The 26,849-nt window shown below is 39.0% G+C and overlaps 1 long non-coding RNA gene across 1 annotated transcript in view; it reads right to left on the bottom strand.

Annotated features, from left to right (window-relative positions):
• Positions 1-16,217, bottom strand: part of LOC123459567 — a 30,194-nt gene extending 13,977 nt beyond the window's left edge. Inside the window, exons 1-4 of the long non-coding RNA XR_006636339.1 lie at positions 16,162-16,217; positions 15,032-15,109; positions 707-823; positions 298-341 (exon numbers count right to left, since the gene is read on the bottom strand). This is a non-coding gene — a long non-coding RNA (uncharacterized LOC123459567). The remainder of the gene's footprint in view (positions 1-297; positions 342-706; positions 824-15,031; positions 15,110-16,161) is intronic.
• Between the last annotated feature and the right edge of the window lie 10,632 nt (positions 16,218-26,849).

Genomic DNA, 26,849 nt, shown 5'->3' on the forward strand with positions numbered 1-26,849 from the left:
GAAATTTGCAGAAGGGGCAGAAAAATGTCAGAGCTACACGTTGGGTCATGATACACAGAGACAATGCTTTCTACCCATAACTAATGGCTAATCCCACAATGCACACCCATATTCCCCAACAAGGAGGGTCCTTGTGGAGGGGGGAAGATAGGGAGGATGCTAACAATGGTACCAACTTGACTGCACTGAGTACAAAACTAATAAAATCTATACTTTATGAATATGAAATGTAACTAAGGAAATTCTAGAAAAACAATTCAGCAGAATAAAAAATGAAATGCTATGAACTGCACTTACCTTTTAAATGCAAATTTGGTTTATCATGATTAGTACAATGCATCCTATGTGTAGAATAAGGGACAAAAAGTAAACATCTCAAAAGAAGCAGAATCCAAAATCCATTGATGGTGAGAATATACAACAAATTAGAATATAAGGAAACTTTCTTCACTTAAAGAAAGCAAGAACAACATTAAAAAAAAGGAGACATAAAGGGAAGAGAAAGGAAGGGAGGAGGGCACTTAATAGGTTGATATTGTATATATGTAAGTACAATGATTGTGATGGGGAGGTAATATGATGGAGAATGGAATTTCAAAGGGGAAAGTGTGGGGGGTGGGGAGGGAGGGAATTACCATGGGATTTTTTTTATAATCATGGAAAATGCTAATAAAAACTTAAAAAAAAAAACACAGGTAATACCAACAATGATTCAAAGGGCTCCAACTTCCTCTTCCCGTCTCCCAAGAATTTGAAATGGGGGTCCACTCATGTCGGGTCATTTTTCATCTTTGCACTGGAGGATGTCACTTAGAGAATTAAACTAGAGAAATGAATACATGATGTGTTAGAAAGACAGTGAGGCTATCTCAGCTGGTAAATGATTTGATTTGTGTATAGACAATTGCAAATGCTCTAGCAAAATGTGAACAATATGAAAACATTATACAGCGTCCAATAAATGCACAAAGTGATTTTTCAACTTAGAAAACACAAGATACAAAATAATGCACAATAATGTGCTTGTATATAAAATAAGTATACATGGGCAATTAATTAAAAATTAAACTTGAGAAATCATTCCAATTGAACCTTTCTAAGTGAATGTAGGATGATCAGCAGTTGAGGATTATTTTCAGCTGCATAGTGAGTTGGAAGCCATCCTGTGCTACATGTGATCCTATCTTAATGAACAAAATTAATATAATGGTTTCATTTAAAAAACAGAAGTATATTTAACAAAATATATAAATATCCTTTTCAGCCTTTTAACTAAGATGAAATATAAACTGCATAATGCATATATACTTAAAACAATACAATCTGTTGAAAAATCAATGAAATGCTAAATAAATTCTTATTATCAGAAAGTACATCAGTCTCTTTTCACTTGCTATAAGAAAATTTCTAGGCTAAAATGTCAATAAAGGCTTTTGTATTTGAATATCTGGTCCCTGGCTGGTGGTTATGCTTTGGAAGATTTTGTTGGTTTGAATGTCAAATATCCCCCACAGCCTCAAGTGTTTGTGATTAATGCTCCTACAAAGTACCCAGATGATGGATCCTTTTAATGTGGGGCCTTGCTGAAGGATATGCTGGAAGGATATGGACAGGCCTTAAGGTTGATTGGTATAGTCTACTGGGTGTTTAGAGTTAACCCATTCCTGCTGTTCTCCCTATGCCACTGATGTTTGAAGATGTGGGCTGGTTGCTTTTCTCCACCATGCTGAAACTTCCTTTCAAACTATAAGACTAAAATAAAGCCTTTCTTCCCATTTGCTTCTACTTGGGTATTTTATCCAGAAATTTGAAGGTAAGTGCTATAGATGTTGTGGAACTATAGGTAGATGGGGCTTAGCCAGAGGAAGTAGGTCCCAATGGGTGGGCCTCAGGAGGTATAGGCTGTCACTAATTTTAGACTAGTTCTCTCCATTGCCTGTGGATGATGAGAAGATGCATGGAAGTGAAAAGAACTGCTGCTATTCATTCTCTATTCTGATGGACTGCAACCTTTCATAGCACTAGCCAAAACAAATCCTTCCTTCCTTAAATTGCTTTTATCCAAGTGGTCTGTCATGGTGATGAGAAAGCTAGTTAATACAACTGGCTTTTTATTTTACTTGAAGCTTTAGAAGCTGAAAGTCCACTATCAGGCAGTCCCACACTCTGGAGAGAGCTCATGGCCTAGCTGTGCTTCAGATCCCAGGGAAAGAAAGGCAAGACATTAAGGGTTCACTGGGTCTTTTAGGGGAGAGCAATCTCCAATAGATTGCCAGTTGGAGGGCACAGAGAGGGGAAAAACAGGGAATCGATGATTCCTTTGCAAGCGGGTAGCCTATCCCTCCCCCCAAGTAGCCACCATATCCACAATGCCCCGTGTGTCAATCAATCCCTGTGTGGAAGCTTAGACTGCTCCATCCACTTGCCCACTTAGTGCTCCAACTGCTGAACATTCAGCGAGTCCAGGCAAAAACAGGGAATCACTAATTCCCTCACAGGTGGGTAGCCCACACATCCCCCCAAGTAGCCACCATATCCATGGCACCCCACGTGCTGATCAATCCTTGTGTGTGGAAGCTTAGACTGCTCTACCCACTCACCCACTTACTGCTCCATCTACAGCATGTTCAGCAAGTCCAGGCCTCCAGCAACTGCCATGCAAGCTCAGACTGTCTGCCACTTGTGCCAGCTCAGGTGCCATCCCCTACCTGTCTGCCATTCCTGCCGGCTGTCATTGTCCTATGGCAGGGGAGTGCAGACTGCTTCTAGGTTCCAGTGTTCCCACACCAGCGTTTGGGCTGATTTAGTGCTTGGTGCCTCAGTGGCCCTCCTAACTCGAACGCAGGCAGCTTTGGCGCATTACCACTTGACAGATCATGCAACTTTGGCACCCCAGCCAGGCAGTAGATCAGATGGCTTTGGCAAGTGAGAGCCAAAGCCCAGGCTGCTTGGCAACTGCCTCAGGCTGCCTCAGATTCCCATTGTGCTTGAGCCCAGGTTGATCCACTCACTTACGTGCCCATACACTGTGATGGGTAGACCACAGCGCAAAAGAAATAACATGAAAACTCAAATGCAAAAAAAAATCCAGTTAAGTCACCCAGTCCTACAATGAACATCTCTAATCAAAACTTAGAAGAGTTATTAGGATCAGAACACCAAAATGAAGCTATGAGCAATGCAACCTTGACCAAGCTACTGGTAGAACATGCAGAAAAGCAGCAAAAGACCAATAATTGTGTGGATGCTGCCATCACTAAACTAGACCTAATAGATAAGAAAATGGAAGGAGTTCAAAGACAGTTATGAGATTTGAAAGACAGTGAAAAATAATAAGACCTCAAAAATCAGCTGACAATGCTAAATGAAGACATAAAGAAATGCAAGGATGAATTCCAAGAATCATCAAGAAAATCAGAAAATGATGTGAAAAGGGAGCTTGACAGAGGGATGGAAATTATACATAGAAAAGTAGTAGAAAATACAAACCTAATTGAACAAGTCCACAACTCTCTAGAAGCTGTCAAAAATAGAGTCAGCCATGTGGAGGATAGAAACTCTGATATATAAGACAAGATGGAAGAAACAGTTAGAGTGTTCAAAAATTTCAGTAAGCTCAAAAGTTCCTGTGAACAGAACATGAGGGATTTTTGGGATACACTTAAACGTACTAATATTGGGATCATTGGAATACCAGAAGGAGAAGAAATTCAGACCAAAGGCATGGAGAATTATTTAACAAAATAATTGAAGAAAACTTCCCCAGTCTCTTAAAAGAAAGGCCCATCAAGATACAAGAAGCCAACAGAATGCCAAACAGACTGGACCAAAGGAGAAACTCTCGAAGACATATTGACATTAAGACTCTAAACATTGACACCAAAGAGAAAATCCTAAAAGCAGCTAGGGAAAAACAGCACACCACTTTCAAAGGTAACACCATGAGAATTATTCCAGACTTCACAATGGAAACCCTGAAAGCTAGAATGGCCTGGATTGAAACACTGCAAAGTCTAAGAACCTATGGCTTCCAACCCAAACTACTCTACCCAGCAAAAGTATTCCTCAAAATAGATGGAGAAAGAAAAACTTTCTAAGACAAAAGTCAGCTTTACAATTATATGAACATAAAAACAAACCTACAGAGAGTATTTCAGGAAATTCTCCACAGAGAAGAAACAAATAATCAACCTCAAATGCCTACAAGAAGCAGATCACAATAACCAAACCCAGAGTAGGCACAAAAAACTTCAAAGTCCATGAAAATGCCAACCCACATATACCATCACCATATGGCAGGGATCAAATAAAATCTCACAGTCATTTACCCTAAATATTAATGGCCTTAATTCACCCATCAAGAGACACAAGCTAACAGGATGGAGCAAAAAATTAGACCCCTCATTCTGTTGTCTTCAAGAAACCCACCTCACCACTAAAGACAGAGACCTCCTCAGGGTGAAAGGGTGGAAAACAATTTTCCAAGCAAATGGGAATAAGAAACAAGCAGGCACAACTATATTAATATAGGATAAAATAGACTTCAAACCAAAAATAATCAAAAAAGACAAAGAAGGCCACTACCTACTTATCAAGGGAATGATCCACCAAGAGAATATTACAATCATAAATCTGTATGCACCAAACACAGGGGCACCACAGTTCATAAATCAAAACCTACTTGACAATAAAACAGAAATAACCACCAACACCATCATAGATAGGGACTTCAATACACCATTATCAGTAATAGACAGATCATCCAAACAAAAACTCAACAGGGAAGTAAGAGAACTCAACAAAACCATAGATCACTTAGACCTAATAGACATCTACAGAACTTTCCATCCCGAATCCACAGACTACACATTCTTCTAAGCATCCCATGGAACATTCTCTAAAATAGACCACATACTAGGTCACAAAGACTGCCTCCACATATTTAGGAAGAATGACATAATTCCCTGCATGATATCAGATCACAATGCTATATTGCTAGAAATCAACAACAAAAGACCCACCAAGAATCCCAATGGCACCTGGAAACTGAACAGCACACTTTTAAACAATAAATGGATAGTGGATGAAATAAAAATGAAATTGCAAAATTTCTGGAATTGAATGACAATGAGAACACATCATCCCAAAACTTATGGGACACAATGAAGGTAGTCCTCAGGGGAATATTCATAGCACTCAATTCCTTCATAAAAAAGACAGAGAGATCCTAAATCAATAACCTAACCATCCAATAAAGGCAATGGGAAAGCAAGAAAAATCCAACCCAAAGAGCTGCAGAAGGAAAGAAATGATTAAAATCAGAGCATAAACTAATGAATTGGAAACCAAGGAAACAATTAAGACAATTGACAAAACAAAGAGCTGTTTTTTTTTTAAAAAATAAACAAGATTGACAAACCCCTGGCCAATTTGATCAAGCAAAAGAAAAAAAAAAGTTATGCTTCAAATTAAAAACATTCAAAATGAAAACAGGAGAGATCACAACAGACGTAAGTGAAATTGGGAGAATCATCAGGACTTATTTCAAAAGCCTCTACTCCACAAAACTGGATAATGTGGAGAAGATGGATAAATTCCTGGATGCTTACCATCTATCAAAGCTAAATTCAGAGCAGATTAGTCTCCTCAATGAATGCAGTACACTCATGGAGATTGAAAAAGTAATAATAAAAAAAAACCTCCCCAAAAAGAAGACTCCAGGACCAGATGGCTTCTCAGGTGAATTCTATCAAACCTTCATGGAATAATTCAAACCAATCTTTCTCAAACTGTGCCACACAACTGGAGAACAGGGAAAGCTACCCAACTCCTTTTATGAAGCTAGTATCACCCTAATTCCAAAACCAGGCAGAGATGGCACAAGAAAAGAAAACTACTGGCCTATTTCCCTGATGAACTTAGATGCAAAGATCCTGAACAAAATCCTTGCAAACTTAATCCACCAACACATCAAAAGCATTATCCACTTTGACCAAGTGGGATTCATCCCAGAAACACAAGGGTGGTTCAACATATGTAAATCTGCCAATGTAATACACCACATAAACAAGCTTAAACATAAAAACCACATGATCATTTTGATAGATGCAGAAAAGGCCTTTGACAAGATACAACATCACTTCATTATCTAAACATTGGAAAGAACTGACATGGCTTGTTCATGTCTTAACATAATAAAGGCAATATGCAAAGCTCTGAAAGCCCAAATAATACATAATGGAAAGAGACTGGAGTAATTCCCATTAAGATCAGGAACAAGACAGGGTTGTTCACTCTCACCTCTGCTTTTCAATATAGTACTGGAAGTCCTAGCTCAAGCAATTAGACAGGAGAAGGAAGTAAAATGGATGCAATTTGGAAAGGAAGAAGGTAAGATAGCTCTATTCACTGATGACATGATTATATATGTAAGAGACCTGAAAGACTCCATCCCAAAACTCCTGAAGGTGATCAACTCCTATAGCAAAGTAGCAGGAGACAAAATCAATGCACAAAAATCAGTAGCCTTTATATATGCAAATGACAAAGATACAGAGAAAGAAATAAGGGACATAGTCCCATTTTCTCTCTTTTTTCTCAATTTTCAGTAATATTTTCCATGATTATAAAAAATATCCCATAGTAATACCCTCGCTCCCCCCACTTCCCCCTTTTAAATGCCATTCTCCATCATATCCCTTCCCCATCTCAATCATTCTACTTACATATATACAATACCAACCTATTAAGTACCCTCCTCCCTTTCTCTTCCCTTTAAATCTCCTTAGTCCAATATTCAATAGCAACAAAAAATAAAATAAAATACCTTGGAATAATGTTAACCAAGGAAGTGAAAGACCTATACAATGAAAACATAAAAACACTCAAAAAAGAACTTTAGGAGGACTTGAGAAAATGGAAAGACCTTCCATGCTCCTGGATAGGCAGAATTAACATTGTGAAGATGACAATCCTACCAAAGGCAATATACAGATTTAAGCAATTCCAATTAAAATCCCTACAGTGTTATTCACAGAGATAGAAAAAATGATCTCAAACTTCATATGGAAAGGCAGAAGGCCTCGCATATCCAAACATATCCTCAGCAAAAGAAATACCTCTGGAGGCATCACCATACCTGATCTAAAGCTATATTACAAAGCCATAGTAATAAAAACAGCATGGTACTGACATAAAAATGGGAGTATAGACCAATGAAATAGACTGGAGGACCTAGGCTTTGCATTAAGCAACTATAGCTACTTGATATTTGACAAAGGCCCAAACAATATAGGCTGGAAAAAAGACAGCATCTTCAACAAATGATGATGGACAAACTGGATAACCATATGCAGGAAACTGAAAATTGCTCCACACATTTTGCCATGCACTACACTCAAGTCCAAATGGATCAAAGACCTCAATATAAGACCAGAAACTCAAATAATGCTATAAGAAAATTTAGGAAGTATTTTCCATGATATAGGAATGGCAAAAGGCTTCCTGAACAAAACCCCAGTAGCTCACTATCTTAAACAGTCACTCAACCAATGGGATCACATGAAGCTGAAGAGTTTCTTACAGACAAGCATACACTAAGAAAAGCCAGCAGATTACCCACAGAATGGGAGAAAATATTTGCAGGTTATCCTACTGATAGAGGCCTACTCTCTAGAATCTACAAAGAACTCAAAAATCTAAACAGTAAGAAGTCAAACACCCCACTCACAAAATGGGGCAAAGAGCTGAACAGGCAGTTCACAGAGGAAGAAATACAAATGACAAACACACACTTAAAAAATGGTAGATCTATAGCAATGGAATTCTATACAGCAGTAAGGAAAAAATGACACAATGAAATTTGAGGAAAAATTTTTGAATCTGGAACAAATCAATCTCAGTGAACTTACCCAATCACACACACACAAAAAAAATCATCGCCGCTTAGCCTCACTCATCTACAGGACCTAACCTGAATCTACCCCCCATGATACCTCACATACCCAGTAAGCATCTGGTGGACTAGACACTAGGATGGATGGGGAGGGAGAGAAGGGCATCGGAGGGGCGAGAAACCCAAACCTAGACCCAAATGGCAATGGTACGATAAAATTCTACTTCCTAAAAGGCAGAACAAATGGCTTACCTTCACCAGTCCCTTACAGGGAACACATGAACCACAAGACACCAGAGAGGGTAAGCTGAAGACTAACATTAATGTTCTCTATCTTCCCTCCCTCCACTCCCTCTTCCTCCCTCTCTTCTAACTCTTGTATATTAGTTATCTTTTTCCTCCTTCTCTTAGTGTGCATTTACTTGTGAATCCCAGTACTAGCATGTGGTTATCATCCACAATGAGTTTTTGATCAGTGAGACCTACAAGGTTTCCTAAAACAGCCAGATTTCTGTCAGAGTACTTGATGACCCACCAAACATTAGTGGTAACACCCTACTGATGAAGACACCTCATGTGGTCAACACATAAAATGGAATGGCATGGCTGGAAGCTGGAAGAGAGTCAGTCACCAGACAGTCAGCGCATCTAGTGCCAGAAGATGCTACATGGTCGATTGGGGGAAAATGACCACTATCTGTCCAAGCGACTCATGGTCTAACCTACTTAGCAGCAAATAACCTGAAGTGAAGCCCACACAAGTGCAATAGTGGCACACAGCCATGGTGGGAAACAACTGCTACCTGATTCCCTCAGTGGAATGGGACCCATATCTGGAGCTGGGAAACAAGTCAGAGCCATATCCAAACATAAGCCCACTCTCTAGTATGAAGCTACCATCAATCATAGGCTACAAGAGGGTCTACTCCTATTAAATTCTCTATAAAAAAAGTAAGTTATCTCATTTGTCCTGGTGCTAATTTACTCTCCGTTGGAGAATCTGCTTCTCTTTTTCAGATAGATGTAGATCCTAAGGAGAGAGCCACCTCATCATACTTCAAAAGGGTCCCAGCTGAAACTAAGAAACATTGGCAAAACAAGCAAGAGTGCTGTTTTCCTGGCGAACCAGATACCAACACAAGAGTGAAAGAGATCAGCATAGAGAAAATTCAACTCCTATCAAATCAGAGAGCCAGAGCCCCAGAGATCCCCAACACCTCATAACTGAAGCAGACCAAAAATGCATCCAACATGGCTCAGGGAAATTTTGTGGAAGAGGGGGCAGAAAGAATGTTAGAACCACATGTTAGGTCACAATATGCAGAGACATTTATCGTTAACTCCACAATGCATAACCCATATACCTCAACAAGGAAGGGCTAAGGGGAGGGAGTAGGTCATGGATGAGCCTAATAATGTTACCAAACTGAATCCTAAACTATTTAATATATATATATATATATATATATATATATATATATATATATATATATATATATATGTATGGAGAGAGAGAGAGAGAGAGAGAGAGAGAGAGAGAGAGAAACCTCAATATAAGGCCAGAAACTCAAATACTACTGGAAGAGAATGTAGGAAGTACTTTCCACAATATAGGAATGGAAAAAGACTTCCTGAACAAAACCCAAGTAGCTCACGATCTTAAACAGTTACTCAACCAAAGGGATCACATGAAGCTAAAGAGTTTCTTTACAGACAAGCATGCAAGAAGCAATGCCAATAGATTACTCACAGAATGGGAGAAAATATTTGTGGGTTATCCACCTGACAGAGGCCTAACCTCTAGAATCTACAAAGAACTAAAAAAATCTAAACAGTAAAAAGTCAAACATCCCAAGCACAAAATGGGGCAAATTGCTGAAAAGGCAGTTAACAGAGGAAGAAATACAAATAACAAACACACATTTTAAAAAATGTTCATCATCCTTAATCATCAGAGCAATGTGAATTAAAACAACTATGATAATTCCACCTTACCCCGATAAGGATTGCAAACATCAAAAAATCAAATGAGCACAAAAACAGACATGTAGATCAGTGGAACAGAATAGAGGACCCAGATGTAAGCCCAAGTAGATATAACCACCTGATATTCGATAAAAATGCCAAAAATACTCATTGGAGAAAAGACAGCCTCTTCAAAATGGTGTTGGGAAAACTGGATATAGATCTGCAGAAGGATGAAAATAGATTCTTCTCTCTCGCCATGAACAATAATTAAGTCCAAATGGATTAAAGACCTTAACATCAGCCCTGAAACTCAGAAACTGCTAGAGGAAAAAGTAGGGGAAACCCTTCAACATATTGGTCTTGGCAAAGACTTTCTGAATACAACCCCAATTGCTCAGGCAATAAAACCACAGATTAATCACTGGGACCTCATGAAATTACAAAGATTTTGCTCTGCAAAGGACACAGTGAAAAAAGCAAAGAGGCAACCTACAGAATGGGAAAAAATCTTCTCCAGCTATTTATCTGATAGAGGATTAATATCTAGGATATACAAAGAACTCAAAAAGTTAAATAATAAGGAATCAAACAAGCCAATCAAAAAATGGGCTATGGAGCTAAATAGAGAGTTCTCAAAGGAAGAAATACGAATGGCATATAAGCATATAAAATTTTTTTTTTACTTCACTAGCCATCAGGGAAATGCGGATTAAAACTATATTGAGATTCCATCTCACTCCTGTCAGATTGGCCACCATCATGAAAACAAATGATCATAAATGTTGGCGGGGATGTGGAAAAAGAGGAACCCTTCTACACTGCTGGTGGGAATGCAATCTGGTCCAGCCATTGTGGAAATCAGTGTGGAGGTTCCTAAAATAGCTCAATATTGATCTACCATATGACCCAGCTATAACACTCCCAGGCATATAACCGAAGGAATCATCTCATTTCCTTAGAAGTACATGCTCAACCATCTTTATTGCTTCTGAATTTATAATAGCTGGGAAATGGAACCAGCCTAGATGTCCCTCAACTGATGAGTGGATAATGATGTGGCACATTTATACAATAGAGTTCTACTCAGCAGTAAAGAAAAATGAAGTTATGAAATTTGCAGAAAAATGGATGGGCCTGGAAAGGATTATAGTAAGTGAGGTATCCCAGGCTCAGAAAGCCAAGTGCCACATGTTCTCTCTCATATGTGGATCCTAGCTACAGATGATTGGGCTTTTGCATGAGAAAGAAAATACTTAGTAGCAGAGGCCAGTAAGATAAAAAGGAGACATAAAGGGAAGAAAAAGGAAGGGAGGAGGGTACTTAATAGGTTGATATTGTATATATGTAAGTACAATCACTGTGATGGGGAGGTAATATGATGGAGAATGGAATTTCAAAGGGGAAAGTGTGTGTGGGGGAGGGAGGGAATTACCATGGGATTTTTCTTTATAATCATGGAAAATGCTTATAAAAATGAAAAGAAAATCAAATGAAAATAAATGCTAGCAAGGATGTGGAGAAGTAGGAACACTCCTCTACTGTTGGTGGGAATGTAAGATGGTACAATCACTTTGGAAAGCAATCTGGAGACTCCTGAAAAAGCTGACTATAGAGATACCAACAGACCCAGTTATTCTCTTACTGGGAATCTACCCTAAAACCTTCAAACTACAGGCCAGAGAGATTTGCTCAACCATGCTTATAGCAGCTCAATTTGTAAGAGCTAAGAGCTGGAATCAACCAGATGCCCATCTCTAGAAGAATGGATAACTAAGATGTGGTATATCTACACAATGGAATTCTATAGAGCAGTAAGAAAAAATGACACAAATAAATTTGAGGAAAAATGGTTGAACCTGGAACAGATCATTCTCATTGATCTTACCCAATCACAAAAAAAAAAAAAAAATGCCACATAGTCTAACTCATCTACAGCACCTAACCTGAATCTACCCAAGATGCCTTACATACCCAGCAAGCATCTCGTGCACTAGACAATAGGATGGATGGGGAGGGAGGGGAGGGCAATGGAGAGGGGGAAAACACAATCTAGACCCAAACATCAATGGTACCATAAAATTCTACTTCCTAAAAGGCAGACCAAATGGCTGAACCTTCACCAGGCCCTTAGAGGGAACACCTGAGCCACAAGACACTGAAGAGGGTATGATGAAGACTAACCTTAATCATCTATAGCTTTCCTCCCTCCCTCTTCCTCTCCTTCCTTCCCTCTCTCCCTCTGTCTCTCTCTTCTCAGAGTCTCAGAGGCCCCCAACACCTCATCACTGAAGCAGACAAAAAATGAATCCAACATGGATCAGGGAAATTTTGTGGAAGAGGGGGCAGAAAGAATGTCAGAACCACATGTTGGGTCATGATATGCAGAGACATTTATCCTACCCATAACTATGGGCTACCTCCACAATTCATGACCCGTATACCTCAACGAGGAGGGGCCCATGGGGAGGGGGCAGGTCATGGATGAGCCTGATAATGGTACCAAACTGACTGTATTTGCTGAATACAAAACCAATTAATAAGAAAGTAATAAAAATAAAATGTAAAGTCTATAAAAATATAAAAGAACAACCAAACAAAAGGCTTTGCAAATTAAGCATTATTGGGTAGGGTAAGGAATTTTATAGAATAATACAGATGAGATGGTCACACTGGAGGGAATGAAGAGATAGGGCTGATTTAAACCACCAAGATAATAAGTGGATGTTTAATACCAGAGGACAAAGTTTGCACGTAAGCATTGCCCTTTAGTTGGCAAAGTCATTTCTTTGAGCATATGGATTTATTATTGGAAAGTATGTTCAATAGTATGGCTAACTACTTTAACTGCCTTAATTTTAGGATATGGATTGTATATGTAATTGAGAATAATTAAATTAAATAATCTATTATTGGATTAGAGTATGTGGTAATGGGGACATTGGCAGGAATTTTAAGTGTGTACATATACATATGAGCATATATCAAAATATATGTAGATATGTTTATAAATTGAATTCCCTTTCTCTGGTGTGACTCAGCAAATCAATGAACATCCAAGTAGCAAAAGCAAAAAGCAAAAACAAAACAAAACAAAAAAAGCAAACTAACTTTTCTATTATTTTTAATTTCCAATTTTCAGTAAAAGGATGCCTTAAAATGAAACATTAATCATAGGGTTACTTTGAAATGGTACAAGAGCCAACTTTGTAATGGTCAATACTGGAACTATTAAAGTATATAAATGATAGATAAAATAAATACCTTTTTTCATATGGAGAATAGGTATGTGTGCATGGTAAATTATTCCAAATTATGTTTGCAGACATTTTGCCCAGAAGAGGTAAAGAATAAACTCCCACTTCACAAGTGTGTGTTGGCACAGTGACTTTCTTTCAAATCATACAACATAGAGAGGGGAAAATAATGATTTTTACACCAGGAAAATTTGGTATGGATGGCCTCATCCAGATAATCACATTACAATCAGTAGAGATATGCATGCTGACAGCATGCAACGGTATGATGTGGTAAGAGTTTCATGTTGTATATCTAGAACATTCTTCCCCTACCATTCCAGTATAAGCATGAGAAAAAAATATCAGAAAAGCCCCAAGTAAGGACTGCCAATGTTAAAGAAACAAGAAACAATTTTTTGACAAATTATCACCATGAAATAGTTGTGGGAAAATGATGTATACACATAGTATGCTATCCTGGAAAGACGTTTAGAGAAACATAAATGGAATGCAGCTGTTAATAATACATCTTATTGGCTTGTTAATTGTGACCAATGTTGCATACACCTGAAGGAATGTCATAGTCAATGAAATAATGTTTGGGATCTATGGGAACTCACTCTATTGCATTTACTATTGTCCAGTAAACCTGTAACCAACCTAAAAATGTTTGAAGCTTTCATTTAAAAAAGTCACTATAAATCTTATGAAATTGAAAAGTATCAATATTGCTAGTGCCTCTTGACTGTATTGACTCAGTTTCACCACTGTCTTGGTAGCAGGAAAAGGAGAGCAATTTAAATTCAATTTAAGTGAAGAAAAGATACAGGATTATAAACAGAATAAAAACGAAATTCAAGGTTGATTCCAGCTTTTAGCTATTACAAATTGAGCCACTACAAACATGGTTGAGCAAATCTCTCTGGCCTGTGGTTTGAAGGTTTTAGGGTAGATGCCCAGTAAGGGTATAACTGGGTCTGTTGGTATTTCTATAGTCAGCTTATTGTCTCCATATTGTCTCCATATTGCTTTCCAAAGTGGTTGTACCATCCTGCATTCCCACCAACAGTGAATGAGTGTCCCTGTTTCTCCACATCCTCGCCAGCATTTATTTTCATTTGATTTTTTGATGTTGGCTATCCTTATTGGGGTAAGGTGGGATCTCATAGTTGTTTTAATTTGCATTTCTCTGAAGGAGGGTCCAATGGGAGGGGATAGATCATAGATGAACCTAAACAATGGTACCAAACTGCCTGTATTTGCTGAAAAGAAAACTAATAAATTAAAAAATAAAATAAAATAAACCAAAACTCAAGGAATGCAAAATTATCTCATGATTTGTACCTTAATGTTTCTTAGCGAATATAGTTGTCTAAAATCAACAAGGAAAACAAATATATTTCAAGCAGATGCATTACTTAAGGGTTTGCAGAGAGGAAACACATGAAATTAGGAAAATTACTTTAAGAAATGAGTAACTGAAGATGTACTAGTAGGAACAAGAATTAATTTCATTTGTTTACTGTAATAATTTTTTCAAATGTCTAAACTGATATTTTGTGTCATTAATAAAATATTATTTGGTATTGATGGAGTCCATAATTACCTTAATTAAGACTTTCTGAAATATAGACAGATCTAAATATCACAATATACCACATAAATATGCAATTACTATTTTCCTATCAAAATAAATTGATAAATTATTTAACTATAGATAATACACCTATGATTAGATAATTCAGGTAATGATTGTTACACACTTAAAATAAAAATACACTACAAAAAATAAAGCAGAATAGTAATAGAAATGTGTACAGAAATATAACAGAATAGTAATATAAAGAATTTTACAGTCTGAGACAATAAAGAAAAGGGTTTGTGTATTAAATAATATATAAAATACATATAAACCAGGTTTTGTAGTACACACCTGTAATCTCAGCATCTGGGAGTGTATTGAGGCCAGAAGACAGTGGGTTTCAGACCAGCCTGGGCTACCAAGTGAAGTCTGTCCCAAAAGAAAAGATAAAAAAGTGGGAACACGGAAAAGCTTGCAGTATGCTGAGAATATCTTGAAAACCAGACCACAGCCTGTCCCCTGCTCCATACATGATCTCCCACTATCCTCTTATCATGTTCACATCGTATGCTCTCCTTCCACTCAGCTCTCATCCCACTCCACTGAACCTGCGTCTAGTGTCTGGTATGGCTGGTGCCAATAGCTCAAATAGGTCCTTTCTTCATTGCACAGCTGCAGGTCACCTTCTCATCCTTCCAGATAAGATAGCTCACCCTGCAGATGATGATAATCAGACCATTTTGAATAGTTTAAACCATGAAAACTATTTACTGTGGGGGTAGGAACTGGCCTTCCAGGCAGAAGGGTCTAAGTGTTATAGAAAAAGTCAAACAGAATCATGAAGCTCCCTAAGCATTTGATCCACCAACCTAGGATGGTCTTTTTCCATTACAACTTCCTCTTCTCCTAAGACCTCTCCAGTTTAGAGTAATAGCCCTGTTTTCATGTTAGAAATCATGAGTACAGTTTCAATGAACAATACCTAGAAAGGAAAACTCAGCACAGAATACACTCCTCTGTAAAAAATGAAAACAATATCTCATCAAAGAATAAGAAAACAAATTTAGGCTATCTCTTGAAGGACAAGTCATAGAGACATTCACAAAGACAAGGGAGGGGTGGGGAATTCTAGACTTCAATGTGTATAGGTTTTGTCTAAGAAAAGCAATACTGAAAGTTTTTCTTGTATCTAGCAAAATAGTATGTCATTAAAAAGGGTGTCCCCGGTTTGGTCTACATAATTTCATATCCTGTGAACTGTTCAAAATAAAATAAAATTAGCCATATGATGGAACCTCCCCATGTGCTTGTGCCACACATAGCAAATTTTATCTTATGGTTCCCAAACAGGCCTCTATTTCTCCCCTTTCAATGAGAGATATTTCAAAGGAAATTCCTGGAAAAATATATATATACATAATATCTCCATTAAAGAGAGTTTTATAGGAATTTAAAGTAATAAAAAATTCAAAATTGCTTACCATTTCCACTATGAGCAACTGGGAGATGAAGAAAATAAATGCCATCAACAACTTCTACCTACAGAGTAAGGACTCTATTAAGTACTTGAAAATAACATTTACTTTAGTCAACAAAACCTACAAATTGTAATTTGTAACATATCTAACCTTTTATTTCTGTTCCAGTCATTAAAATATTTGGCCCATGAAGAAAAATAAAAGACAATATATTGCAAAATACTATCTTATTTCTTCTGTGGTGTGACTGTCCATTTACTTCCCCACATGGGGACTTAGAACAATACTTAGCTAATAGTACAGATCAAGTTATTACCTAAAAATAAGAGGTATAACAATTTTTATGTTCAAAATAATTTTTATAAAATTAGAACTAGCCATTCTATAAGACATTATAGATAATAAAACAAGCTGGTCAAAAGATAAATACCTAGAATTAAAAGATAATAAATTATTTTCAGCATTATAAATTTCAAATCAAATAAAGTATTTCATAAAATACTAATAACTATACGCAGGAAGAAACATATGGTCTACCTAATTTTAAATACACACACACATGCACACACACACACACAGACACATATGCAGTCTTGTTGGTTAAAATGTCTACTTTCCTCATCTGCTGTCTTAAGTTGTTAGGCCAAAGTCAGACATATTCTTGATTATACTTAACTTTAAATATAACATTCCTATTATATGTTTACATGCACATGTTATATCAGACACAGAGAATAAAAAATAATCATATCCAGACCATGATGACTAACAAATTTGATATGATTTGGAGCTCCTGCTATTTTATTTTAAAAATCATTTTATTTATTTTATATTTTTATTGGGTGGGGAGAGAGAGAAATGACATGCCTGGGTCTTAGCCACTGCAATCAAACTCCAGAAACATGCACCACCTTGTGCATATTTGTAACCTTGTGTGCATGCATCACATTGTTTGTCTAGCTTACATGGATTCTGGTTGAACCTGGGTCCTTAGACTACACAACCAAGCACCTTAACCACTAAGCAATCTCTCCAGTCCAGGTGCTCCTTTCTTAATGGCTCTACAAGCAGCTCTTCTCTTATAAACACCACTTTCCTGACTCATCTATATCACACCCTACGGATAATCCTTTCTAGATATGTGAGACAACACTTCCCATCTACATCAGATCATTGACATGACCTTTCCTAGCAACGTGGAGCATTAAGTAATATTTGACCTATGGATGCACATTGTGATACTTGGCCAACATGGGAAACTGAACTAAAGTACCTGTAAAGTGTTGCATCTACCTTAGATAAGTCTGAATGGACTGATAGATCTCCTATAGAGAGGGGATATTATAGTATCATAACCTAATTATCTTGGGCTACTTTAGCCCCTTAATATCCCCTAATTTATTGTGCACCTCTGTGTCTGATGTTAGCATCCTGGTGACTATCAGTTTCATCAGGTATGATACTTTTTGGAACGTAAGAACAGACCCCCAGCTTCCACCAAGCCAAGGGCAATGAATGTCATCAGATACCATCTGAAGCCTATGGTAGAGATTTCTCTGCTTTTCTGTGCTGTAACCCACCTAATGATGCTTCAGCCAATATATTTGTTAACTGTGTCAGCTCATGTATTTCTTTTGTTCTGTAACTATAAAAACTTCATGAAACTGTTAATACATCAGGGCATGAAATTTGGGGTAGCCTAAATCTGTGTTTCTGAACTGTCTCTTAACCCTCCAAAAGATATCATCAAGTAGAAAATCCTGCATTCTGCAATACTTTTTCAATAGGCAAGATGTTCCCACTGGTTTGTTTCACAGGAAGGAACTCATGCTTGGTATTGAAATAAAAGGGCATAGAAAGTAGAGGGAAAAATGTGATGTAACAGTGGCCGTATATCTCCTGCTTCAACAGCAGACATGCTAAGGGTTTGGCTATACCATTTAATTTCAATGAATTTGTCTGGGGATTGTGCTTTGCCTATCCCCCAGAGATTCTCCTACCTCTCCAACAAATAGCTGAGCCAGTGAGCCTTCACTTCACCCCTTTACCTACTTGCCTTCTGAACAGTATCTGCCTGTGAACAAGACGATATCAGGGCAGAAGGGAAACTATGCTAGTATGCCTGACATTTCCCTTTATTATTCACAGAATAGGAGCCCTTCTTTTATCATACAGTCCACTAGTATGGTACCTCATTAGTACACTGTACCCCAGACATGATATTTTATACTGTCAATTTGTGAAGGATTATGTAGGTTAGGTTAGTCTTTGTGCATGCCTTAAGGGATTATCTCATTTGGTTCATTCAGGTGAGAAGGCTAACCTTACCTCTGCTGAAACCATTTCATGGGTTGAGTTCCTGGACTGTGTAACAATAACAGAGCTAGCTAGCCATGAGCAATCATCACTTTTTCCTTTCTGTCTGTGGGCTGAATGTGACCACCTCTATTTCAAGCTCCTGCTGCCATGCCTTCCTTGCCATGATGAACTATAACCTGAATCTGTAAGCAGAAATGATCCTTTTCTCCATTAAACTGATTTTTTGTCAGGCATTTTTTTCTTCAATGAGAAGATAACTAATACAGCATGCAAAGAAGCATAAAACTCTCAGAAGAATACCTCTCCCCATTTTGCAAAACCAAAAATGGAAGGAGCTGTCTATAAATTTCCTTTGCATTCTGGGAACTTGATTTAGCCCATTGGTATGAAAGATATAGTCTAAATTCAGAAACAAAATTGTGATAGTTGATCTTTACTGCCAACATCACAGTATAGAGTTACCACTGGAACATACCCCTGCATACCTCTACAAGGGTGTGTCAAGAAAGTTTCAGGCTATTCTCAAGGCTATGCTAAGAGAAATGCACAGAGTTGAGACCCAGCTTATAAAGGTTCAGAGATAAACAAAGTCTCTATTGGGAATTGGACTAGAGATTACTGGTATATTCTAGCATAGAATCTAGCTTCATTCTTCCCATGGCATGAGAATCAGAGTGAGAGTGAATTCAAAAGTAATAGACTAATTAGTTTGGCAGAGGGACATTCAAAGCAGGATAATGTTCAGTCTATGGTATAATTACTGCTCACTGCTTTTATTCAAGGATACAGCATGGGACAGAGTGAGTAATATGTAGAACAAAAAGATATGAAAATACATGATATAAGGAAGAAAGGACCATCAACTACTTTAGATAAACAGACAGTGTAGGTTTAAAATAGGTATATGATAGGTTTTGTTGTCAACTTCATCAGGTTAGGAATCAAGAAAGAGAAACATCTCTTGGTGAGTCTTAGAATGCATTTATAGTAAGAAGTGCTGCTGCTGCTGCTGCTGCTATCCTTCTTGGATACCATCCTATCTTCATCAGCCTTCCATCCTGGACTGAAGACCAGAAGCTCTGCAGTAGTCCACCAAGCCATCAATACCAAATTGGTACTACTGAAGCACCCAGCTACATGGACTGAAGAGCTACCAGGACTTCTGGCTCCTCAGCCTGCAGACAGCTATTACTTGACTGTTCATATCATATCCCATAAATTAATCTAGTAAATCCCCTTCATAAAACATAGTTATTCCATAGTTTCTGTTCTGCTAGAGAACCCTAACAAGAGATGTAACTGTTAAAGAAATTTATGCTGTTAAATAGAGACCTACTGGTTTGCACTGGGAAAATAGGAAAAACACCCTGAAGGTAAGACTATACCTATCTGTGGTGGTTTGATTCAGGTGTTCTCCATAAACTTAGGTGTTCTGAATGCTAGGTTCCAGGCTGATGGAGATTTGAGAATTAATGCCTTCTGGAGAGTGTACTGTTGGGGGCAGGCTAATGGGTATCATAGACAGTTTCTCCTTGCCAGTTCTAGGTAAGTCTTTGCCTATGGTCAGCATAAAGTGGCCAATGAAATATGGTCCAAGTGGGCCAGGAAGAAAATAGCAGCATGGTCTATTGCAGGAATATAAAATTTAAGAGAAAGGGGAGTTAAGTCTTATATCAAGATTCATGAGATCCACTGACACCAGGGTCAGAGTCCATGCAATGAAGCTGTAAGAGGCAACTAAAGATATTGTGAATATGATTAGGGTTTCATGGAGATCACAGGACATTGGAGAGGCCAGGATTATGGAATAGCCACTGAGAAAAGCTGTAGGCATAGGGTGACTTTGGTCCAACAGTGAGGTTATGTGTGCTTCAGGTGGCAGAGCTGGAAGAGCAAGGCTATCTGGCTCTTCAGAGTCCGGATAATTCTATAAGAAGCTCCAGATGCAGAACATGGACCTTCAGGATCTGGTATTTACTCTTCTGGGTTTCAGTCTTGCTTTGGTATGATCTTTCTTTGCTAACCTCATTCATCCTTATGGGGATGAGCATGCTCTGTGCCATTATATGTGAGATGTGTGTAACTTGGTTTAAAAAAAAAACAACTACAGGAGGTCACAATTAAGAAAATGCCTTAAGTCTGTGAAAAGATTTTGGAATATTGAACAATTGGGATATTTTTTAAAGACTATGGGGATTATTGAAAATGGACTGAGTGCATTTTTCATTATGAGATTAATATAAGCTTCCTCTTCAGCCTGTAAGCCAAAATAATCCTCTTTTTCCCACAAGCTGCTCTTGGTTGGGTGATTTCTACCAGCAATGCAATCCTGACTGGAACAAAGACCAATTGAAAAATATAGATGGTATTTGTCTATTTGTCTGACTAGAATACCACAATCATCTAATAACATACTGTGTACTAGACTGTGCAGTTACTGTTTCAATAGTCATAAGTGGCATGGTTGGGGTTCCCAGAGTTTAGCAACTTATTAACTATGCTTCTGAGTTTCTAACTGCATGATACAAGGATTTCATTCTCCATGGTGACAATACCTATTTTCTTTTTCCCTTCCTCCCTCCTTCCCTCCTCCTCCTCCTTCTTCTTCTTTCCCTCTCTCTCTCTCTCTCTCTCTCTCTTTCTTTTTTTTGGCATAGTCTTACTCTTGTCCAGGATGACCTTGAACTCACTATGTAGTTTCAAGGTGGCCTCAAACTCATGGCAATCCTTCTGCCTCCTGAGTGCTGGGATTAATGGTGTACACCACCACATCCTGTGATTCCTACTTCTTGTCTGGTGCATGGGACAGTGTTTCATAGAGGCTTGAGTCAAGTATGAGCCCTTCCTCCAAATCAAGTGATGTGCATATGAGTTAGCTATCCCAGAGGTTAAACAAGATTGTGTGGCAAAAGGCAGAAACTCTGTCCAATGGTAACGTTTCCAAAGCATTGTTGTTTCCAGTTTAGGAAGAAGTGACTTTGTAGTTGTAGAAACCCAGCAAGGAGCACTGCTGTAGTTTAGAAAAAGCCTAAAGAAGATCATGAAAGCCACCATTTCCCTGGGACAAGTCCAAGTGTGCAAACTCTTTATCATTCAGGGACTCCTTTGGCCTATGGTGACCAGCAAAGTCCCTCAAGTCTGATCAGTGAAATAGATGGTCTAGCAGACCATATGGGAAGCTACTTCCCCTGGTCTACTGCTCCCTAGTGCTGATATTCTTTAAGCTCAAAAGATTAGGGCTGGAGAGATGGCTTAGCAGTTAAGAGCTTGCCTGTGAAGCCTAAGAATCCTGGTCGAGGCTCAAGTCCCCAGTACCCATGTAAGCCAGATGCACAAGGTGGCCCATGCATCTGGAGTTCGTTTGCAGTGGCTGGAGGCCCTGATGCACCCATTCTCTCCCTCTCTCTCTCTCTCTCTCTCTCTCTCTCTCTCTTTCTGTCTGTTTCCACATGTCTAGCCCACATCCTGCTTTTGCACCTGTTGTTTCTTCCCTAAAGTATACATCACTGGGCTAACAACCATGCTTAAAGATCCCTTCATGCAGACTACTTGGTCTAGCTGGGAAAATGTGATAAGGAATCTGGGACCACATTGCTCTGAAGCCAATAGATATGCAACTATGTTTCACCTGTAATTCAAGGCTCTTTTCTATGTGCCTACACATTTTCAGGAGATTTAAAGGGGTACAAGGTTGATAATTCCCCTCAGTTCTCTCTTCTTGATTCATCCCAGGCTCTTAGAGCTTGCCACATTCCCCTGCCAGACTCTCCCCTCACAACCTCCCCACTAGGCAGAGGTCCAGGACCTCCTATTCCCAAAACCTGCGTTGGACCCTTCGGGTGCTAGACAGCTCCAGAGTTAGGACCTATAGAGTGAGTTTTACAACACAGCTCTCCTTTACTGTGCCACAGTAAATAATAGTTTGCCTTTATTTTTATCTCTTTCTTTCAAGAGTGTATTTCTAAATTGCAGCCATCTTTGCTTAACCTGTTTATGCTCAAAGTACAGCTATAAAACCTTCCTTTAAAAATTTTCTCTAGCTCCCTCTCTATAGTGTGACACACAATCCTCATAGGGTTGAACTACATGCCCAATGAGGAAGGCCTCTTCAGAAAAAGGGGTAGGGAGGAGGGAAAAGATTGTACCAACATGTGTTGTTTACATACTAAATATGCCCATGTCTAATAAAAAAGAATGTTCTCTATCCTACACTTCAAATTCCACTGGTTTTCTCTTTGGGACTTCTTGAGATCCACCTTTGGAATTTCCAACATGTCTCACTTTCCTAGATAAATCTGCCTGTGGCCCTATGACTAATAGCTACTTGGTAAGACACCGTTCTTTCCATTGGTTGATTAACATTTAGTAGTGACTACATGGATTCTTTATTGTGGCAGGTAATCTTAATGTATACAGCATGCCCATCAACTCCTTCTTCCTTAATTCTACAATTGACACTCCTAGTTTTCTTACCTACTCCCTGCAGTAGTTACAATTTTCAACTTTAATATAATTGCCTCATCTGTAAGTGTCACATCACATAGAGAAAATTCAGATGTAGATATGTAATGACCAGACCATAGTGGTTAATAGATTTAGTATAATCCAAGAGTTTCTTTACTAATGGTCCTGATTGTTCTTTCTCCCAGAGAACTGCCTCTGTGCCTATTCAGCATCATCTATAACAGGCCCTAGAAGAAGCTGACTAGCTACTGTGGTCACAAAATGTGCCATGTTTGGCAGAGGGAACCAAAAGTTGAGGCTCCCAGAAGTCAAACTGGTGTCACCAGAATATCAATCATGGACTCCTACAATTGTGGAGAGTTAAATGTTACATATCTAGAGTCAAATTTCTTTTGGGTCACATTAGCCTTTGAAAACAGCTAGCTTACTGTGTTTTGGGCATTTGATTTGACATCTCTTTGAGCAGTGGAATACCTGTTGTTCTGGCTTGTAGTTCTTCTAAACATATTCTTATTGAGATAAGACTTTGCTTATTTCCTCCAAGGTAAGACTCATTCTCTTGTGTGCCAGAGCCCCCTCATATTTACTGAGAGTTTTCTTTTGTCTAATGTCCTCAATCATAATTCGCCTACTTAATTTATACAATACATTTCAGCATATACAATTACAAATGGTTTTAGAAGTAACTAATGTTACTTCCTCAATAACTATTTCAATTCATATATTCATAGGCCCCTCTCTAGACCTCCACCAGGTGATTCATCCAGACCACACCATCAATCCATGTGGACTTCTTTATTCTCCTGATTCGAGAATACATATCTGTATACTGACTCTGAAACCCTAAAATGAGGAAGCCTCCCTCTTAGCACAATGCCAATTTTCAGGTAGAAGCAGTTAGAGATATTAGCAAGCCATCCATCACCCCATGATGTTTCCCTTCTCTCCCTTCCAAAAGATGGCCTTTGTGTTTCTTTTTAAAGTGTAAACAGAAATGCTCCAGTATTAGAGTTTAAGATTTCTCAATTCATTCCCTCACTCCCTTCTACCACCTGGTCAAAGTAATTCTCTCAGACTCTGAGACTGCCCCCAGTGTGGTAATTTCAATTACTAGCTCCTATTTAACTGTGCCCACCATGCAAAGTCCCTTCCTCAAAAGGCAGTTTCAGTCCTCTTATGAAACCTTCTTCCTGGATCTATCTCTGCCTCTCTCTGGTTCTCCTACTACAGGTGATTGCATGCCCCCCTTTTCTCCCCTTCCTCATTTCTCTATCTCTTCTCTCTACATATATCATTTTTCTCCCTGTTATAATAAAGTCTTACATCCATGAAACTGTCTTGTTTCCCCACTGCAAACCATGAAACCTAACAGAGAGGAGGAAGTAGATGAGGAGGAGGAAAGAAACAGGAAGAAGGAGGAGGTGTAAAGCGGAGAAAGTAATGTCAAGGGAGAGCTACCAGTTTGCAGAAATGAGAAATGTGGTCAGTAATACAAGGTGATATCTCCAATGCATCCTCCCAGAAGAGCCTTCTCTGTGTACCAGAGGCAGATTCTCCCGATAAACATATCATTCACCACCACCACTTTCTAACCCTTGACATAAAGTCTTAACCTCCTCTGCTCTGGATCCTGCATCACCAGAGCAAATCCTTAGAGTGGCCTCATTGTCTGTGTGGCCTGGGCCTCTTGGCTTCCCTGTGTCCTCTTAGAGCACTACACCCCCTCAGGCAATGCAGCCCCACCTCATCTTCTTATCCCCTGAACCATGCTACTTGCTATATGGCTGATGCAATCTATGTGGTCATTGTGTTCCCCATACTTTTACAAAACTGCCTCCTGTTAAGCCATCTTGCTTAGATGCCATTGTAAATCAGGGAGCAAAGCAAGGAGATGCTACCAATCTCATGGGCTGGAAGCAAAATGAAGGAGTTGTAAGACCATGAGCAAAACATCACAAAAGTCAGGTGGTGATATGTGGAGAATGTGAAGTCAGAAGCTCTTTTACTGTCTGAAGGTGTTGAGAGAGCTAGAAATATATTGTACTGTGTTCTAGGCTGAAAGAACAACAACGTCCCCAAGGCTATGGTGGGCTGCATATTTATGAGTTTGAAATTTGAGTATAAATATTTAGTTTTATCTCAATTGCTTACCTTGTTGTTCTTTGTAATTATTTTTTTTAAATTTATTTATTTATTTATTTGAGAGTGACAGACACAGAGAGAAAGATAGATAGAGAGAGAGAGAGAGAATGGGTGCGCCAGGGCTTCCAGCCTCTGCAAACAAACTCCAGACGCGTGCGTCCCCTTGTGCATCTGGCTAACGTGGGACCTAGGGAACTGAGCCTCGAACTGGGGTCCTTAGGCTTCACAGGCAAGCGCTTAACCGCTAAGCCATCTCTCCAGCCCTGTTCTTTGTAATTCTTTAGGGTGGCATCTTACCAGCTTATACACCAGACCTTGAGGCATCTGTTGAATTTAGCAACTTCAACTCCAATGGTTAAAAGTAGAAACAGAGGTGCATGCGGATCATGCCATCATTTGTTTAGAGTGACTTCTCCAATCTCAGCAATCCTGGTACACCTAGTAGCCTGTGACATCGCCATGATAAGTTCTCACCTCCGTGATCTAAGTTAATGAACTTCCTTTACTCCCTCCACTCATCTTATTGCCTAACCTGATTCACTAACTCTGGCTCTGACCCATTAGACCATCTTCATCCTCATGATCAAGTTCTTCCAAGATATCTATGTGGGCTTCCATAACTTCTCAATGTAAACATACAGAAAGCTGAGTCACTCCTTGACCAACTCCTGTAGCTCCTCTCCATGGGAGGTTAAAGTGACAAAGTCCTGCATTCCAGAATTAGGCTATGCCACACTGATGCTTGATGTGACACCCTCACCTCACAATTCCACCTCAGAGGACTCCTTTTCATTTTCTACCTCCTCTATGCACTTACTGGCTACATACCTACTTTGAGTCTCAAACCAGTGTCTTTCAAAATTTTCCTAGCCTCTTTGTGTCCATCCAGCCAAATGAGCCCATGGGCTGCTTGGTGAGGCACACAGAAGGCCCTCAGGCATAGGGCCCTATCCTCACCTCTCCAAGACACCTTCCTCCACATGCACTGCAGATGCTCTATATCTTCTATAAACATCTTTCTGTAGCCAGCCAAAAAGCACATATCAAGTCCAGAGGTCTTTCCTCCTGAAGGAAAGTGATATAAGCAAGTCACAGCTCCTCCCGGGTCCTGCCCAAAGAAACCAAACTAGGGCTTTCCTGATATTAACAAATGCCATCTTCTTGTCTATTTGCTACATTTGACCTGGTAACACCAGCCCCATCAGATCTCATCCTTTTCTTTTCTGTACTCCTGGGGTTTGCACATAGTGGGCCTTCATTGTGCCTCATAAACTCAGTGCATTTCCCACCTGAACAGGAGCTTTCAACCATATCCATGCTTGTGTGTGTCTCGGGAGCTGCTTTCAGGCCCTGGTCACTTCTGCATCCTTGCCATTTCAATTATGCTTTCATCATCAATAGAACTTCAAGCTTTCAGATCTATGTTTCCTCAGATACAATTTGCTGAGTTGTTCACGCATCCCCTCCTGTGGTCACTGAGGGTGATGCTATCCAAAGCTAAGCATTCAGGCAGATGTGTAAGAGCCAGAGGACATAGCCCCTTTCCATGATCTCTCCAGAGGTTCTGATGTTACTTGGGAAAAGGAGCCAAGAAGGAGGAGAGGTCTCCAGAGTGGAAATTGTGGAAGTCTTTGGCCTTGCTATGAGTGGAATTATTCTTAAGGTCACATGATCATATTGTCCTTGTAAAGCAGTGAAAAAATGTGAAAGAAAGGGAGGCTGGGTATGGATTGTATTAAATGCAGGGATGTCATAAAAAAACTTAA

Source organism: Jaculus jaculus, chromosome 3, assembly GCF_020740685.1.
Source record: "Jaculus jaculus isolate mJacJac1 chromosome 3, mJacJac1.mat.Y.cur, whole genome shotgun sequence".
NCBI classification, from domain to species: domain Eukaryota; kingdom Metazoa; phylum Chordata; class Mammalia; order Rodentia; family Dipodidae; genus Jaculus; species Jaculus jaculus.